This window comes from Falco punctatus (assembly GCF_963210335.1).
Source record: "Falco punctatus genome assembly, chromosome: 7".
Taxonomy (NCBI): Eukaryota; Metazoa; Chordata; class Aves; order Falconiformes; family Falconidae; genus Falco; species Falco punctatus.
The window spans coordinates 66421319-66436115 of record NC_137587.1 but is presented as its reverse complement, the minus strand read 5'-3'; the positions used below and the strand labels follow the sequence as shown (position 1 = coordinate 66436115).

General features: G+C 44.6%; 1 long non-coding RNA gene across 9 annotated transcripts in view; it reads right to left on the bottom strand.

Moving 5' to 3' along the window:
- The window catches only part of LOC308067803, a 50625-nt gene extending 35828 nt beyond the window's left edge, over window positions 1-14797 (bottom strand). For all 9 annotated transcript variants that reach the window (XR_013929730.1, XR_013929731.1, XR_013929732.1 and 6 more), the window contains exon 1: window positions 1-14797. This exon is cut by the window's left edge and continues 22481 nt beyond it. This is a non-coding gene — a long non-coding RNA (uncharacterized lncRNA).

The following is a 14797-nucleotide window of genomic DNA, read 5'->3' as shown; positions in this document are numbered from 1 at the left end:
GCCTGTATTTCATTTGTACCTGCCATCCAAGCATGCTGTTCACTGCATACCTGAATGGCAGCCAGCTCCCAAAATAGCTGCTGAAGCCCCCTCCAGCGAGCCCTGCTTCTCTCCCTTTCCCGAGAGCTCTGCCACTTGCTTCTGGCCTAAACTGCCTCCTCTATCCCATCGCTTGGTCACAGGCTGGAAGTCCTTGCTCCACTTGGGTTGCTATTAATTTGGCAGCCCATTCCTTTAGTAGTAATGTGCTCTTAACCAAACTGTGAGAAAAGCTCGAGCCTGGGCCTTTCCCATGCCCAGTCATTGAGGATGAGATATTGTGAATGGTCTAAACTGGCTCATAAAAGCAAACACAAAGGCAATTCATCTCAGCAATAGTGCAAAATCATTCAGGATATTCCCAACTTGAACCTACTGTGAAGCGTTGCAAAACGGTACCGTGAATTTCATCAGCCTTCGTACCACAGTGGCAACGCGATGTAACGCACATGGTGAAAACCATGACTGACGCCACACAGACAGCGTCAACTATTGCTGCTAGGAAAAGAAGTCTCGCCGTTACCATGAATAATACTTTAAAACATCAGCACAACGTTCAGCAGCTGTCACAAACGCAGACGTAACAGAGAATCCAGCAAAATAAGGGATGTTCTTCTGCTTTGCCAACCCACAGCTCAGCCATGCCCCGCGCGTGGTGTTCAGCTCTGGAACTGCCCTTCCCTGCATCTCAGGAGGTTGTGGTAAAAGCAGAAAAGTGATAAAAAAAACCCAGGCTGTACGCAAAGAGAGGAGTATGTGAATGACAACTGGAACTGGAGGTGAAGCACAAAGGCAGCTCAACACATGAATTGAATGGGAAAGATGAAAAAGACAGTTCGCTTCTTCTCATAACATGAAAAAATTAGGGGAAACCCAATGAAATGGTCAGAAAAGGAAAGTATGTTTTCCTGCACCACAGTCATTCGACTGTGGAGCTCACTGTCATGGGAATGTTTCAGATCCCAGATTATACAGGGATTTGAAAAGAGCAGAGGAGGTAACGGCAGACAATGTAGAAGCCTGGGGACGGAGATACTACAGATCAGCAAGCGAGGGGAAGGGATCAGAGACGCTGATGCATTCCCTCTTGTATTTTTAAGTAACAACCACTAGCTACTGGCAGAATGAGATGTGTCTACCAGGAGTGAAGAAAAACTATTAAGGGAGGAGCTTGGGGAAGAGAGCAAGATGTCCACGTGCCCTGTACCTGATCCCAGCTGAGTGCAGACGCTGCTTGGGACCGGAAAGCTCAATGGTGCTCAGGGCCCTCTTACTCCTACAACCACACACACCCCCCCTCCCCTTCCAATGGGAAAAAATAAAAACTGCTATTGATTTTTTCAAAGCTCTCGGGAGATTCAGCCTTCAGGTTGTCCCAATCAGCCCAGAAGGGGCTGCTGCCTCTTCTAAACCCACTTTGGTTTACTAACCAATTTACTAGATCAAGGAGCATCTTCACAAGATGGAGCTTTTCTGCCAGTATTTTGCTCTTACACTTACTTGCACAGTGTGAAATCTGCACAGACCAACTCCCTCAACCCTCTGACATGTTTTATTTTTTTTCAGTAATGTGTAAGAACTCAGAACAACTTTATTTTAAAAACGATTAGCTGCATAGTCAGGTCATCTGGTTCTTGGCTTTCTACTTAGCAGTATTTTAGAAAGCAACAGGGATTGTTCCAAAGGTGCTCTCCTGGAATTTAAGTGCCATGTACAGACCTCCACTGCTTTTCAAAGTAGTTTAAAAAAAAAAAAAGTGATTTAGACATTTTTTTCTCATTACGAGGTCATTAAACTGTATTAAGCCATTGCCTGACATGAGGGATTACAGCTCCAGAGTTTTGCAACAGACTGATTTCAAAAGACTCACAAGAATCGCAGCCCATCCACGCTACACCTGGGACCCCGGCAGACACCAGCCCTGCCGGGGACACTCCCTGCCAGCACCTGCTCCCTAATGGAGCCACCACACCACACAGCCCGTTCGTCTACAGGTTCCAGAAATATATTTACACATTCAGTGTATGATTCCAGGTATTGTTTCCCACCTGCTACCCATTTTAGGACAATATGAGCATTACTTACTTTGGCTTTTGCCACATCCCCTTACCCCTTCTCAGCGTGGCTCTGCTCACCCCTGCACTCCTGCTTCCACCTTGTGCAAGGAGAACATCCCATCATTTAATATTTCTGGGTTCTGGTCAAGGAAAACCACCTACTCTGAGATGCCACACAACCATACAGCTACTCCAGTGCTAACAAAGACAAGACCAGGAGGAAGGAGAGGGCCAGGAGGTGCTGTGTGCCAGGCGGCTACTCAGACTGACAAACAGCTGCTGGTTCGGAACAAAACTTGGAAAGTTTTAGAAGGACCTGTTTTCTTTACACCTGCAACACTTAAGACAGTCCCCCACACAACCAGGAGCAGAGCCTGCTGCATGTCCCTGCCATCCCCAGACACGCTGGGATCCCACTACTAAATACACCGCTGGGACCATGTGCAGCCCCCCATCCTTCGGGACTAACTCCCCTTGGCATTTAGGGGACGCCAATGCACAATATGGACCACGGGGCTTCGCTTTCACAAAGGCATCAACTCCCCAGTAAACAGACTATGACTTGTACTTAGAGCCCAACAATCTCTCTGCCCTCCCTGACCCCCACCCACCCACCCACCCACCCACCATGTCTCCTCATAGGAGACAATCTGTAAACATGAAGTCAAGCCAGGCAATATCAAGATAATTAGATACTTGCTGTTGGCCAACTGATCTTACAAGCATGAGAAAAGATGAGCTCACATTTGCCAGATATGCTAACACAGAATACTATTAGGATGAGACATTTCACTGGGGGCGCGTTTATCTTTTAAAGATCCTCCTAAGCACAATCACCTATTAGCAGCCCAGACAGGCGGGTTCTGAACATACCAGCATCTCCATTTCAGCAGCTGGATGAAGCATGTACAGCCCTGGTTTCTTTTTATGGTTCCGAGGATTGTGATGCAAAGTTGTTGGAGGTGTGACTAAGGTTCAGCTGTAGCTCACTTCATTTGTGTTGACATTGTGTATTCTTTTTGCCTAGTTTCTTTCAGTAGAGGAGGTGAAAACAGCCTGGCCCTTACGGGAGTATCTGCCCCTGCAAGAGGGATCCAGGTGTGTCTGCTCATGAGAATCCTCATCTCAGTGCTAGAGCAGTTCCTCCAGCCACCCACCCCAAGGCACCAAACCTTGCTGGGCGTTTTCCTTACATTTATCAACAGTGAAGTAGATGTACACGTTCCCTGTCCAGTTTTCGCTTCATTTTAAGTTTGAAATCAAGCAACTGGCAGGTCAAATGTCTCTTGGTCTTTTGAGTTGTCTACAACATCCAGAAAATCTCTTACTACCTTCCAGCACTCTCTCACGAGGGCTCTGTCCACGTGTAACGGCTGAATGTAGACATCAAACTCCACAGAAGGCTACTGAAATGAGTAACCAGAAATCATCTTCCCCCCTATGCAAAATGCAGAGGGCACCACTCCCAAAAGCTCAGCAGCAGTGCCTTCCTCCAAACCAGTTGTCTGCCTTTTCCTAACCTTTCCCCTCCCTTACAGCGTTTTCAGGTGTTTCAATACTTCCAATTCATGAGTCTTCCTACAGATGGGAAAGCCCCCTACACATAAACTTTCTTGTACTTGATGGTAACAGAGTCGGCCAATGCTCTCCAGTTCCAAAGCAACAAAGGTTAAGCCACTTCACAACCCCGTATTAAATTTTTCCCACACTGACCACAGCTCTCAGTTCCCCTCTCTTTCCTTGCCTGTAATTCTGTCGCCTACAGAAAAGTTACCAGAAATCTCGATCTTGAGTCATATCTTGCTATTACTCATCATTAATCACATTACACCTGGACTACTGAAATATCTGTTTAAAATATTCCAGGAATTCTCCAGCTCACTTAAGCACTCGGGGTCTGGAATGCTTTGGCTAGAAACATCTCGTTTTCCAGGAAACGGATGATATCATCCCATTATCTGTCAGCTGCGCTGCACTGCCCGTCATCCCAGGCTTCACAGCTCTCTGCTGATTTACTCTCCCATCCACCCAACTGACTCCAACATTAGCAGATACAAGAAGTTATGACAGTTTGCATAAAATTCTGCCATTTTCAAGTATTTGGCTGAAGCCATCAAAACGTACCCCTACAGATTATCTTTGCTTTCCTTGGAGCAGAGGGAGGGTGGGCATCGATCTCCTCAGGGACTCTGGAATGGTTGCGGTCCCCCAATGTGCTTGATTGATTGAGCAAATTATCCACATCAGAATTTCAATAGATTAATTGCAACATGAGCTTATTGCATGAACAGCTCTAGTCACAGTCATTGTTCTGCTGTGCTAACTCCAGGCAAGGGCTGGGGAGAAAAGCAATAATTTGGGGGCTGTTTCTTCCCCTCAAAAATACTTGAGTCAAACTCATAGGCAGAATCTCTTTCCCTACACGTGTTGCCTTGCCTAAATGCTCAGAAGATCGTGACTCTGTACTGCACCAAACATGGTTTGGTACTTCTACACCAAGAGCTGGGAGATGCAATGAAAAGCCCGTAACACACTTGGACATCTCCTAGTGACTGTGCATTTTGCCAAACTCCCTTTTTCACCCCACCATGACCTAGACAGTGAGTAGCTGATAAAAATCACAGGCATTTTCCACCTTGCATACTCTTTGCAGTACTAATGCATTCGAGAAGTTTCTGCCAAGAAAGGCTTTTCAAAGGCACAACTCACTTCTGAAAACCCAGTTGCGAGAAAGGCAAGGCCACGGGAACAGGTCATCGAGAGCAGGAAATAGGTTTCTAACGTCTTATGTCACAGGGTTATGGCTTTTGGGAATAAGTAACTAAACGAGAGCTTATGCACACTAAACTCAAGACAACTAAAGCGTGGTATCACCCACAAGCAAACCAAATGTTCTGGACTTCCCTTCCCCAGTAATAGCAGCATCACCTGGATTCTTGCAAGTGATAGAGAATAATGGGGAAGCCTGTGTCACAGCACTCTCCAAACTATCAAGCTGCAACAAGGTCTTTTACCATCTCATACCAACATGCTCTTCATACCAGTCCCTCTGCTGCCTTCTCCTAGTCTCTCCTCATCCAGGGCACGTGTTCTCTCTCTTCTCTCTGCTTCCACCTCCCCTCTCTTCCTTGACTGCTCTCTCTTCATTAGCTCTCAACCACTTAACAGAACCAGCCACAGCTGCACCTTATCTGCATCAGCCAACCCACTGCCCCTGAAGCCAGCCCACAGCTGTATGTTAGCAATATTCATTAACCCAGCTTCATTCCTCTACAAGCCTGTACACTTTTTTTTTTTTTTTTTAAATTTATGGGTTTTTTTCCCCCTAAAAAACCTGCGTGCGTGTAGAGAAAAGCATACCCTTTGATTCAGACAAAAAAGCACTGCATATTCAGGCAACAGAAGAGATCCTAAACTCTGGTTTTAGCAGGATCACAGATTAAATTAAAATACAGCAAAATATTACTGGAGCAACGAGAAAAGAGGAAGCGTAACCAGACAACCAAATTGGGTCAGCAAGGCTGCTGCACCTACCCCGCTGCCATACTTCCCAAGAGGCTAGGCAGGACAGGAGGAAAGGCTTGGGAAAGCCTCGGGGAAGGACTGGAATGGGACAATTCATTGCAAACCATATGCTGCAAGCACACAGCGATCAAGCGTACCGAGTTACATCAGTCACTAACGCAGCCCCTGACAGCTAACCACACGGAGCAGAACCATCTCCAGCGCACAGCTACACATGGCAATGCAATTACACCCGCGTTGCCTCACACGTCCTCTTGAAGACGACTGCACAACAACTATCAACACATACCAGACTATCACCATATTTCACACCACACCTACGGCTCATGTTAGGACAATCTACCCAGCAGCAGTTTTAAGGAGAGCTTGTTTAAATAAATAATGATGGGTGTATTGCATCCTTCAGTTATTTGTTTCACCCTTTTGGAACAGATTCCTTATTTATGCTCCTACTGTCCACAGCTTATCTGGAAAGCTCCCCTGCCACATGAAGCCAGCTGGTGTGACTGAGCAAAACAGAATGACTCCTATTCTGGATCAGCTTTTACAGTCCCACCCTGGAGGTCTTTCTCCTTTATCTCCAACTCTTCCTCGCTCCTTTTCAACATCTGGGTAGCTCTCCCGAGGCTCCAGAAATAAGCGCACACTTTACATCCTGTTTCTCCACCCCTCGTGACATATTGTAACGAACACAGAAAACACATGCTTGAGTGTAATTTGTTATCTCATGCAGAGCCATTAACATCAGCTTCCTTCCCTAGATGGAGTCAAGTCAAGCTCATAGACAAGTTTTCCAGGTTGCACATGCCACACGTCTCCTTGCTCCTTCTCTCCCTCTCCTCCCATTAGGGAATATCCTTCCTGCTTATCAAGCTCAAGGAAAAAGAGCCAAACTTAAAGCGGTCTCTTGAGATACTGATCTGCCTATCCTATAATGCAAAGCAGCTTATTAGAGCCATTCAAACAACTCAAAAGCCACAATAAAACCAACACAGATTTCACTCATCCCCCCCAGCACCACAGCACCTTGTGATTCCTAGCAATAAAAAGGTAACGGCACTGATGGGACGTGGTTTGGAAGGTCTCCAGCCTGTCTCAGCTGAGGAGCAGAGATCACCTAGGCCTCTCGCAGCTCACACCACATGCTGCAGGCACGAGGGGTGGGGGGGGAGGATGGAAATCACCTACTCCGCACACTCAAGGGATAACTTCACTGTGAACCTAACAGATTTATATACTCTCCAGGAGGAAACTGAGCTTTGACACGCTGGTCAGCGTGCTTCCTGTCCTCTCCTTGTGCCAGAAGCTACAAAAGCTGCTAATCTCTTCCAGTTCTAGGTAAAGCGGCTGGCTCCTTCTTGCAGGCTCAACATCTGCAGCTCTTGAGCTCACTAGATCAAGAAAGTGGCCGACGCAGATGGCAAGGCAAGAGTTTCCAAAGCTGGGCTATTCTTTGGCTCTCGCGAGCTGGTTTCATTCACCACACAGAAAAAGCCTTCCTAATGCAGGGAAGCTCCTGGTGAAGTCAGGGTGGCTGGTAACGTCTTGCTCCTCTCCTATCTCTGACCCAAGTCAGAAGCCCACCAGTGGAAGACCCACTGGCTCCACCAGGCTTTGGCATAAAGCCTGAGTACAGGGCACCAAATGGGATGAAGGTTTGGAAGCACAGAGGTAGCCGACATCCCAGAACATGACAGAAACTCTTGACAGCATGTGCATACATATGCTACTTGCTTGCTTATTGCTTCATTTGCTGCTCGCAAGCCTTTTAAACACACCTTTTAATTCTGTTATTACAAAAGGAGGGGATGCAAATAACTGCCTGGCGTGAATTTAAGCAGGGAACAATCCGGTAACCACTGTGCCTATATTCAGAAAAAAAAAAAAAATGTGCTAGAAACACTCAATAAGAAATGGTGCTCTGAGGGGAAAACCCTTAACCTGTTGTAAATACATGGCCCTGAGTTACAGGAGCCGGCAGGCAGAAATCAGAATTAATTCTGTTTGAATTAAAATGGACTGCTAATTAAGAGCAGGCTTCATTATAGAGATTATATATCTCTAAAGACTCTTACTAAGCATGCACATTTTCATCCCCATGCCCAAACTAGCAAGCTAGAGCAAAATACTCTGAACCCATTTGTTTCTCATCCTCCCTGACCCTAATGGCCATTACACATCTCTTCTGTTCCGTCTAGGGAACTGAGGGTCAGCCTTTGTGGGGGAGCCATGAGAAGGGCACGGCTGTGGCAGGGCCAAATGACACCGTGCCCCGTCCCCTGCCCGGGTGAGGACGGTGCCAGCGGCCGCCAGCAGCAGCCCAGCGCCGATTCCCAGGCCTCCGACTGGGCTCCCTGTTTCGCTTAGCAGAACAAAAGCTGCAAAACCAATTCGCTCAAAAAATGCCGAAAGTGACCCTGTCTAAGGATCATCTGCAAAATCTCCCCCACTCCTTGTGTATTTAATGAAAAAAATGTTTTCAATAGTAGAAATATCAGGGTTGGGGCTAGATAAGCTACAGAGCCCGAGTGCCGAGTTTCATGGATGCAGACTGGTATTTAATTAGGGACAAGTACAGAAGTGACATGTCTGATTTCAACCCTTGAGAAATAAACTCAAATGTGGATGTAAGAAAAAAGTATCTCTCAAGTCATGGCCTCGTATTCCTCCCATTATTTGCCTTCCTATTGCCAACTGTTATTTTGAGAACTGTTTAAATACCAGAGACACATAGCCAAGTGTCATATAAAGCAGACCTATCATATATGACATTATTTCTCTACTACTAAATATGTTTTTAAAAATATATACAGTTAGTCCGGCGTACAGAAACTTGATTAACAAGAGTAGCCTGACAGCCTGAATGCAGAGAGATTTTTCCAAACTTCAGAGAATTACCTCGCTGTCAAACGTTGGGTCTCAGACCTCTATAACTCATGTCCAAAACCAGGTAGACCTCTTTTATAGACACATTAGGTTGCTCTTTAAAACTTCTCTTTCCCAACATCACAATCAATCGAAAGAGAAAACATTTGCCACATCATCTCAAGTTGTATTACCCAAAGAAAAATAGTTGGTATCAGCTACAGCTCAGCAGAGTAAGTTAGGGAGAACCAAGTTGGAGTAGCCTGGGACATCCATAAAGAGCCGGGCTGCCTGCCCTGTGCGACAGCAGCACACAAACACCGACACCGAAATAAGCGGCTCAGTAGCACAGTTAACCACGGAAAGGTGATTTATTTAAAAATTGTATCCTGCCCCACTCAAACAACCACGTGCCAGTTGTTTTCTTCTGCATCCAATCACTCCTCCAAGAGCAAGCGCAGCTGAGCCTGCTCCTAATCTAATCTGTCTTAATGACTGCTTAACAAGCAGGACTCCGTTTGATACACCACTATTTTTTAACCATTTGGAGGCCTCCAGTTACCCTACAGAAGAAGAGAAAGGCAGAAACAGCTTTTCATTACTAGTCTTCAGAGGAAGTGTTTGCTTTTGGATGGTGAAGGGTGAAGAAGAAAGGGGGGCTCCAAGGCTGCGCCCATGCATGCCCTGCACCGCGAAGCAGCTTCCCTCTGCACATGCCCACGGGTGCTCTTTGTGTATCTTACTGAGCAACTTCAAACAAAAAAATAATAATCTGGTTGGATACATTAAGGAAAACAAATTATTATTTTTTTTCAGCTGAAGGAACCAGTATCTTTGCTCTAGAACTTCTCTTTGCTTGCACAGTAAGAAAAAGTTCTCATAACTGAGCATAGACCATGTAGCCTCTCTGGAGCAAGACCACATATCTATTATTTACACTGAATTCGGAACAATGCTTGCAAATCTGACTTAAGCCAGTTAACTAAATGTTAACTTTTGACAACTATAGCTTCTTCTGGCACAAAAAGCTCAGCGGTGCAATCAATAAGTTTTATTCACCAACAGGTGCAGATGCACCTATTCTGCCTTCCCAACACAGCTGTAAAACTGCTGCTGCCCATTTTCAGCACCACACACCTTCTTCACATCATGCCAAGAACAGAGAACAACAATTTTGCTCCTGGAACACATGCAGCACAGGACCAAGAACAGGCGCATTTTCAGCTCTGTATCTGTCAGACTTGTTCTTTTAAGTTTTGCTGTCTCGAAGGAAAAAAAAATAAAAATCTTTCTTCTAAGTACACATGACCACCATTCAACATGCTAACAAAAATGTTGGCTGAATGCACAAATTCTTATTTAGAAGAACATCAGAAATTTTGTAAAGGCACAGGGAAATAAGTCATTGCATTCAGCCAGTTCCTTCTTTTCTCCCCTCCAAACAGAATAAAGCAGGTTTCTGCTGGCCTTTTTTTTTTTTTTTTCCTTCGATCAGCTAACACTAATTTTTCCTTGTATGGTAGAGATTCTTACAACTATGGCTATTACGGACTCTGACCATACAGCATTCCCTCCAAGATTGATTAACAGTCTCATTTTCCATCTGCGCTACAGCGCAAGAGCCAAGGGCAAGCCACTGCCACCCGAGTGTTCGGAGCCGGAGTTTCAGTTTTGCCTTCTGCTCTTGTCAAAGGCCCACTGTTGAAAGCCTCCAAATAGGACTTTATAAAAGCAGCTTTTCAAGGTTCAATAGAAATTCAAATGAACTTATTTCCTTTGTGATGGATTTCTGAGTCATCTTTTCCAAGGGAGGAGAGAGGAAATATAATCAGAAAAGGGGGTTATTCCTATTCTAAAAGAGGGAGCAGATCCACACTAGTCATCCTTTATCTTGTCATCTTCCTGACCACAGTATTGTGAAAAGCCCACAAGCAGAAAGAGCAACAAACAGTGAAATACTGTGCTTTTTATATCATTAAGTCCTGCAACTAGGAGGAAGGGAAACCATAGTATCTTTTGACCCTGCCTTTATTACGCACACCACGCCTCCTGGAAGGGACAGTCCGCAAAGCGTTATGCAAAACCACATCATTCCTGGTAGCTTAGGAAGAAGTAAGTATTCATTAGGAGGCCGAAAATTTTCATTTCTGTGTGTCCTTCTTGCCTGAGCTGACAAAATCTGAAAGAATCTGCCACAAGACCACAGCTGTCCTACAGCGGGGGCAAAGAGTCCTGCTCCCCACTCCCATAAACTACTTCAGTGGGGTATACCGTAGCTCCCAAGACCAGAAAGCTGGATGCATGGGGAGATGGGTGGTGGGGCTGAGGGAAGGTTGTACCCAGCCCTGGCTCACCCAGAGGCATGCAGCTCGGGTGAAATCGCAACCTCCAAAACTGATCGGTGCCCCTCTGCAGCAGGGGATGCTGCTGCCCTGCATGCAAACAGGGGTTATCCTGATGGCTCTTGAACTCTTCCCTTTAAGAAATATTCTGTGGGACTCCACCTATCTGGGAGCTCACTATCATCACAGCAGATACTGGAAAACTATAGTGCTTTCTACTGAAAGTTTAGAAAAATCCTAAAAAACCCCAACCCCCAAACCCTTTTCTCAGTAACCGAAAGGAACACTGACTCGAATTTCTAGCCTGCACATTTCCTTTACTCTCCGTCTAAAAGAAAGATTATTTAGATGCAAGGGTGTCAAGCAATATGAATCATCTTTAAAGTATTCAGTTTAATTAGACAAGGATAAAGAGGTTTAAACACTGTCACTGAAATCTAATTCTCTGTATTAACCTCTGTCATAAGGCAAAAGAGTGAAATCAGTAAAAGTGAAAAAGTGATGGTTTAGCTAAGCTTATTTGTTACAGCCACTGCTCTTGAACAAAGTGATTTTTATGGCCGTGAACCTCTGTAAGAGCAGAAGTCAAGGTCACAATAGCAATAAATCATTCTGGGGGAAGAACTGTACTGTAACCTCCCATCTGTGCACCACAGGAATAAAAGGCAGCTGTGACTAGCTACTCTGAGAGTAAGTGCTACTTAAAAACCATGGTGTACCTATGCTGCGGCATGTGCTAGTGAGACAGGTGAGTCAAGGGAACGTCACGGAGTGGCAGCTCATCCCCGCCTTTGGAAGAGCTTGCCCTGCACAGAGATCAATAGCAAGCTGTGGACCTGTGTCCGGACTTCACTTACACTCCACAAGAAAAATGTGAGTCTCTTAACAGGATACAAAACAGGTGTTTAGGATTTCAATTCAGACTAGACTTTTTGTTGCAGAACAGTTGACTTTGCTAATGCTATAATATATTTGGGAAAAGGGGATGGGAGAGGGTGTGAACGAGGAGAGGAAACGAGAGATGAGGCTTCAAAACTGAGCTGTGTGTTTTCTTCTGCATGGACAGGAACAGACAGCACTTAAATGCTATCTCAAATCAAGCTCAGTACAGCTTTATACTTCCACGAGAGTGTTTCTTCCACCACCAGCTCTGAGTATGGCTTTTACAGAAGAAAAAATTTTATAGCTTAGCAATCGGAGCAACCTCCAAGGTTTCTGCCTACAGGGGCACTTTTGCTTGGAGCACCTGGAAGTTCTCTTGACCCAGTAGATAGGCTAGAGGGGAAAAACCAACCACCAAACCAAATCAAAGTCCATACATTTTTAGTGTTCTTCTCTGGGCACTCAAATGGCATTGCTGCCCGTTACTTCACAAACAAGAGAATCCTCCAAAGCAGGTTTGGTTTTACAGTGTCTCATCAGAACCAAACAGCCTCAGTAAAGAACTGGTGGGTCTATACCATGCAAATGTTCAATAAAAAGCAGAGCATAAGAGATGACAGCAGAAAAAAACCAATGCAGCGAGTGAGACACACAAACTCTTCAAGTCTGATTTTAAAGAGGAAGCCTGAATAGTGATCATTTACTACCCCCATCATTATACAAGAAAATGATATCATCAGCAAGATGAAAGACTGTACAGAGAGACAGCAACATTTATTACTTCCCAGCTGGAATCAGAAAAGACTCAACCTGGAAGCAAAAGCTTCAGCTCCTCTGCGGTAGGGTAATTAAACACAGAAGCGGCTGAACAGTAAAGGCTTCTCTTTGCTGTCATATGGACCTTAAAGGTGCATTCAAACCTCTTCCCTAAAGATAAACTTTCATCCAGTTATCAGGATACATTACTGGGCTGAAGTAGATGGAAGTCTGAATTTCCCTTCTGGTCTCCCATGACACATAGAAGAAATGGGACCTGTCCACATGGAGCTCAACATTCCTGTAATACTTTTGGCTGTCTATTAAGAGTGACAGTTGTACTACTTTTGGGGCTGTAGAGCAGCGTTCTTATCTGCACAACAGCTCTATGCACAGCAGAAAGGCCTGGGGAGGTTAAGCATGGCACTTCTGCTAGAGGAAAGAGCTGTTCCTCCTTGCTGGCGAGGCATGGTCTCCGATTCCGAGCCACAGGCAAAGCGTCTTTGTAGCGCAAAGTATTACACAGTCCAGATGTTGCTTGTAACAAGGACAACCAAAGGGATACGGTTTTGCATGGCATAGTTCAGTACAAGTGAAAACTACGCAAGCCAAGAGAAAGACCTAATTAATTATTTCTGGTTTCTCAGGACTGAAGGTGAGAGGGAAATTCAAAAGCAAACAATGCCGTGTTGCTAATATGCAATGTTGCAATGTAAAGAAGTGAAAGTTAAAGCACAGCAAAAACCCATGTCAATTTTCAATAGATACAGCCCTAACGTATATTAATACTTCTGACAAGCCAGGAATGTCAGATTTCTAAGCACAATATGAATCACATTAGAATTAAGAACAGCTGAGCCTGCACAACAGATTATATAAGTATTTATGAAGCACAGGAAATACCCTGAGCCAGCAAGTTCAGCTGTATATACCAGTATAATAACTGTTATACTACATGTATCTGATAAAAAGCCACTTTATTGACAAGATAACTACAAATTAACAAAGTACTAGATAAGATGTTGAACATCTGGGCAAAAATGTAGGGGCCATTAAAAATGCCCTTTAAAACAAGGGGTCTGCTCTCATTAAAAGCAGTTCTCTTCCCAAAACAGAAGGCAGGCCAATGTATCGCAGAAGCAATTCAAGTTCAGCAAGGTAGATTTCCAAAACTTTGGCAAAATGTCTCAAAGGGAAAAGCAATCAGTGTTTTACCCAAGCTTGGGAAGAAGAAAACACAAACCACAAGACTCAATTAGCAACAGAGGTTATCTGAAGCTATTTAGCAGATAAGATTGAAAATGCCCTTATCTGGATCATCTTTCAAAGTCGTCTTATTTGGAATTGTTTAAAGTGTTTTCTAATATTGGTTGATAACCGATGATACTCTTAAAGAAAGCCACTTAATTTAATTCACTTGAACATGAGCAAATTAAAAGCAGAGTTAGGGGATATAGCACTAATAACGCAGATATAAGGTTTTGGTGTGCCCTCAGTCAGTTTGATCCATTATAATAGTAACTGGTTGCGATGAGAAAGAACTTTGCTAAGCATTTTTGAGTCTTAAAACACCACCACAAGATAAATCAGTGATCTGGGATCAAGCACTGAAACCGAAGTCAATGAAAATGCAAAGTAAGATATTTTGGTTTTTTAAAAAAGGAAAGTATTGATTCTTTAGCCAAGCAAGCAGATTGAAATAAAAACAAAGTATACAGAAGTCCTGAGCAGTATCACAAAAACTAGCACCACATTAGATTTTTCACTTAAATTAACAACAGATCAGTAGCGAACTCAGTTACACTGCAACAAAGGTGTGATCCTTCCCCCCAGCCACCGCTCGAGGCACACATTATAGTTATCACTGCCACCTTAATTATCATCCCCATCTCCTCTTCCTCACAGTCTCTCCTTTCCAAGCTACTCTGCCATCGTACAGTGAGGCAACAGTGCAGAAGAGGCTGACACTGTAGGAAACTAATGCCCCTGAGACACGCAAAGGACAGAGGGGACAGCATTAAGCCTGACACGCTACATCCACAATATCCTGAAGCTGTGGCGATGGCACATTCTTCTGATGAAAGACCAGGAGGGGGAACCTGCCACCCATTTTGAAATGACAACAGTAGACATATTTCAGACAACAGCCTACCTCCCCTTCTCAATCCCGCTCTATACATCTCAGTTAACGTTTGCTTTGTATCTGCTTTCACAGCACCCTATTTTTCTAACCTCACAGTCTTGGGTCCACACTTCTGGATGCCCGCTCAGCTGCCCACCCTACTTACACACTCAAAACTTCAACGAGTATGGATTCACTCTCTTCAGACT